The sequence below is a fragment of the Hyla sarda genome, chromosome 4 (genome assembly GCF_029499605.1).
Source record: "Hyla sarda isolate aHylSar1 chromosome 4, aHylSar1.hap1, whole genome shotgun sequence".
In the NCBI taxonomy this organism is placed as follows: Eukaryota; Metazoa; Chordata; class Amphibia; order Anura; family Hylidae; genus Hyla; species Hyla sarda.
In genome coordinates, this window is record NC_079192.1 from 121,050,081 (window position 1) to 121,055,429 (window position 5,349).

The following is a 5,349-nucleotide window of genomic DNA, read 5'->3' on the forward strand; positions in this document are numbered from 1 at the left end:
GATTTTGCACTGGGATCCTGCCATCTGGGTGAAATACGTGGTACCCTTTATTAATGGTCAAGGACAGGCTTGCCCTGATTTTTCTGTCTATCTGTATGTAAATCTAATTCACCAGCAACAAAAAGTCTAAATAACAGCACATAGAAGCATAGAAGTCTAAAAAAAATAAATCGAAATAACAGCACATGGAAGTTTTTTATGATATTTAAAATAAATGTGCGGAAGTCCTGGGAGTTAGAACTAGATATAAAATACAGACATTGATAACTAAAAAAAAACTTAGGTAGGTGGTGGGCTTCTCATTTGGGAAACACTTTCAGAATGCATCCATCAGTAGGGCCAGTGGCGCAATGGATAACGCGTCTGACTACGGATCAGAAGATTCTAGGTTCGACTCCTGGCTGGCTCGGAAATATTTTATCATCTGTAAATTTAATACCGCTATATAGAATTTCAAAAATATCAGAAAGGATGGACATAGATGAAGTGTGACTTTATTACTGTAGGTGAAATACTAAAAAGATTTTCAGCTTTCCTACAGTTCTTTGATCTCTCCAGGTGGATCCTCGTGCATCTGGCAACATCCAGAGTCTGTAAGACTTGTTCTTCTTCCAATGATGGGGAAGGAATAATACAGGATGGGAAGTAACCTGGTTTGTGTTTGTAAAAGAAGGTACTTTTGGAGTAAATTTAAGAAGGAACCGTAAAAAGAACTCTATGGGGGGAATTTATCATTGTACATAGAACTTTTTTTTGTAAATTTTTTTACGCAAAAATTAGTGCAAGAGTTTTTTTTTTTTTTGCGCAAAATCTGATAGAATTCGTCATAGCCATGTTTATGGTTAAGTTTACCACAGAGCACTTTCTACTGTAGAATCGAATTTATTAACTGTGTGTGTGTTTTTTTTTTTTTTTTTAAACGCAAAAAAATGCACAAATGCACTTTTCTTGCGCAAATATACACCACCTCGGAGGACATGTACCAAAGTGTTCTAAAGCATTTGAGAATTGTATTAACTATTTTTGGACAGTTAGGACTACTACTCCCATCATGGACAGACTCTGCCCATGATGGGAGTAGTAGTACAGGGGCTGAGGTGCAGATCGCACTGGGTCATTCTCCAGAGACCCGCTGCTATCCACATTTATTAACTGTAAAAGCCGGCAGCACATGCGGCTACATTGCGCTGCCGGCCAACTCCTGCATACTGTATCACATTTCATAATCCCCGCCCAGGAGAGGGGAGCTCTGATTGGTGAATAGCTATTCACCAATCAGAGCTCCTGTCTCCCGGTGGTGGAAATTATGAAATGTGACAGCTGTAAACAGGAGCTGGCAGCAGCACAGTGTAGCCGCATGTGCCGCCAGCTTTTACAGTTAATAAATGCGGATCGCAGCGGGTCTCTGGAGAATGACCTGCTGCGAGCTGCACCTCAGCCCCTGGACTATAACTCCCATCATGGGCAGATGTGCACTTGCACATCCCCCAGCTACGGGACTCTGTCCATGATATGAGTTATAGTCCAGGGGTTGAGGTGCAGCTCGCAGCAGGTCATTCTCCAGAGACCCGCTGCGATCCGCATTTATTAACAAGCCAGCGGCACATGTGGCAACACTGCGCTGCCCGCCGGCTCCAGGCTCCTGTATACAGCTCTCATAATTCATAATCGCCACCGCCGGGAGACGGGAGCTCTGATTGGTGCATAGCTTTTCACCAATCAGAGCTCCCGTCTCCTGGGCAGCAGGGATTTTGAATTGGCAATAAATGTTCTGGTCACTGATTTAAAGTGGCCACAGCTCCGGCTGCTTGTTAAAGATCAGCAGCCCGGCTGTGGCCACTTTAAAACAGTGACCAGCGGTAGCTCTTGCGGGCCCGGACACTTCTCCTCCTGATTTTAATATTTTTTATATTTCCCTGCCTGGCCGCACTCCGCCAGGCTCAGGTAATGCGGCGAGTCTTGTGGGCTGTGTGGATAGTATGACGAGTGATGTCTCCTGCCGGCTCCTCTGCGGCCACTCTGACCAGCGGTGGCTGCAGAGAATGAGGAGTGACGTCCCTGACGCCGCGCAGAGGAGTCGGCAGGAGACGTCACTCGTCATACTATCCACACAGCCCACAAGATCCGCCGCATTACCTGAGCCTGCCGGAGTGCGGCCAGGTAAGGAAATATGAAATATAGAAAAAGTAGGGGGAGAGGGGGGAAATAATGAGCAGGGGGAGGATGATGAGGCGGAGGGGGGTAATGATGAGCAGGGAAGGATTATGAGCAAGGGGGGAAATAATGTGCAGGGGGATTATGAGCAGGGTGAATGATGAGCGGGGGGGGGGGGGGGGGAATGATGCGCTGGGGGGGGGGGCAAACTGAGGAGCAGAGGGAATCAAAGTTGGGGGGATGATGAGGCATATAGTTCAGAGCTTCCAAGTAATTTATTTTACTAGGAGGCTGAGCAGTAAAAGTTGCAGGGGGTCTCAAGAGTGAGACCCTTTTTCGATCTGTCTCTCTGCCCTTGGACTACTACTCCCATCATGGGGAAGACTGTCCATGATGGGAGTTATAGTCCAGGGGTTGAGGGGCAGATCGAAAGGGGGGGCTCACTCCTGCGACCTTTACTGATCCGCCCCCTAGTGATGATGTCATTTGGGGCAGAGCTACACAGTCCAGACCTGACTATGTTCTCATTATGCGTTTTGCATAATGGGAACAGAGCCTTTCTGCCAGTGTGTTCCCAAACAGGGAGACTCCAGCTGTTGTTTAACTACAGCCCCCCATGATGGGAGTTGTAGTTTAGCAATAATCGGAGGCTCCCTGTTTAGGAACACACAGCATTATGTGCACTCTTTATTTCAATAAAAGGGTTTTTTGTGGATTTTTTGTATTTTTTATAAAAAATTTTTTTTCAATGTGTTGTTTTTTATAATTGAATGTTCAGGCTTAGTAGTGGAAGCCATCTTATAAATGAAATCCATTACTATGCCAGGGCTTGGCGTTAGCCCCAAAATCAGCTAACGCTAACCTCCAATTATTACCTCGGTACCCACCACCACAGGGGTGCCGGGAAGAGCCGTACCAACAGGCCCGAAGCGTCAAAAATGGCTCTCCTGGGCCTAGGCGTTAACAGGCTGGCGTTATTTAGGCTGGGGAGGGCCAGTAACAATGGTCCTCGCCCACCCTTGTAATGTCAGGCTGTTGCTGCTTGGTTGGTATCTGGTTGATACTGAAGATAGGGGGAACCCTATGCATTTTTTTTTATTATTTAAAAAAAAAAAAAAGTGTGTGCTTCCCCCATTTTTTCATTACCAGCCGGATACCAAGCAAGCAGCAACAGCCTGATGTTACCAGGGTGGGCGACCATTGTTACTGGCCCTCCCCAGCCTAAATAACACCAGCCTGTTACCGACTAGGCCCAAAAGCGCCATTTTTGATGCTCCGGTCCTGTTGGTACCGGCTCTTCCTGGAACCCCTGTGGCGGTGGGTACCAGGGAGCAATAATTGGGGGTTAGCATTAGCTGATTTTGGGGCTAACGCAAAGCCCTGGCTTAGTAATGGATTCTGTCTACAAGACGGCTTCCACTACTAAGCCTGAAAATTCAATTCTAAAAAACACAACATTTTGAAAAAAAATTTTTATAAAAAAAAACACTCCCCACACCCCTCGTTAACCCTTTTATTGACATTTAAAATAATGCTGTTCATCATCGCAATCCGCCGAATCTGACATAGTCCTCCGCATTCACGTATCTAAAATGAGAAGAAAACAAAAACAATAAAGCTACAACCATTTCTGTGATTTCTACACTTTCAAAAAGCTGGTGTGAAATTTTTGATGTAAACTGGATTCTAACCCTTCGAAAATATCATGTAAAGCAGACAATATACATGGATATGCCCACGCTTTTACAAAACTGACGTGAACAGGGTAAACAGCGGCATAAATCTCTTTGAAAATGTGGTTGATACTTTTCGTGCCAAAATTGATTTATTTTATTTTGGTGCAAAATTCTTTGAGAATCTCCCCCTCTGTGTACTTTATAAAGATTTATGATTTTACTATTGTGCAGAGTTTTGTTCGGCACACACTGCTACTCCAGCACTTCTAGCTATGTAAGCAGTGTACAGTGGGAAAATTCCACAGCTTTGTGAAGTGTGCGGTAGAGAAGGAGTGCACGGCAGAGCGAGGGGGGGGGGGGGCGTTTCTATATTTGCACAAAATTTATCAAAGGACATGCACAACTTTAGTAAATCTTGAGCAAGAGTGTAAATTAGACAAGCAGTGTACGGGTAGATTTGTATCTACAATGGACACCTAAAGTTAAATCTTCCCCTATGTGTTAAGAACAAGGTGTACGGCTCAAAGGCCCACAGGGCCTGAAGTTCACCTAGGCTCTTAGCTAGTAGGATACACGTTTTCCAGCTCACAAACTTCAAATCCACACTCTGTACAGGTTCACAGGGGAAAGCATAAGAACGACTGAAAGATCCCATTGAGCAACAGGCCTCAAGATCAGTCTTTTGGCTCCATAAGGAACCTCTTGATTAGAGGGTCTTGAGACAGAGTTTTCCCCAAAACCGCAGACAAAGCTGATGTGTGTACTCTCAACATTGATTGTACTGCAAAACGGATGAAAGAGGGGGATCTAAAGTATACATCTCCTTCAAGGTACACCACTGTAAAAAAAAATCTTCTAATCTGAGAAAAGGCTTTATTTGTAGATTCCGACCTGGAACAAGGTAATGTTTTCAAGACCCTAGGAGAAAGCCCTTGAGATGCTAGTAGGGACTGGTCAACCTCCAGGTTAACAAGTTGAGACTCTTCAAGTGTAGGCAGGACCCTGATAGATGTACTAGGTCCAGCTGTAGGGGAAGCTTTCAACACTGTCACTGGCTCATCTGCATGAAATCGGTGAACCAAGAACTCTTTGGCCAGTAGGGTATTATGGCAATCACTGAGGTCTGGTCTTGCCTGAGTTGCCTGAAAACTGGTGGGAATATATAGGCCTGGAGATTAGAACCATCGTTTGAGGGAAAAACAGTCCATCTGGACATTTTGGCCAAATCAACCTTGGGTGGAGGACCCCAGCGATCCAGCTGATCCTGCACTACAGGAGAAAAGGTCTTGAATCTATTTGATAAGACAGGCCCCTTTACTGGATGTCTCCAATCAGAAGACATCATATCCTCAAATTTTTCTCTCACACAGTTAGAAAAATCTGGAAAAAAAAAATCCTATCGATGAGTGACTGTTTTACTTTGAAGGCTCTAGGCCCCCTAGAGGTGGATGTAGAAGCTTCCCCTTGACCTGATGGATCTTAACCCCTTAAGGACCGGAGCATTTTTTGCACATCTGAC

General features: G+C 45.1%; 1 non-coding gene across 1 annotated transcript; it reads left to right on the forward strand.

The window, feature by feature from the left end:
* Window positions 1–336: 336 nt before the first annotated feature.
* Window positions 337–409, forward strand: TRNAR-ACG (transfer RNA arginine (anticodon ACG)). The gene has a single exon. It is a non-coding gene; the product is annotated as a tRNA-Arg (tRNA).
* Window positions 410–5,349: the final 4,940 nt, after the last annotated feature.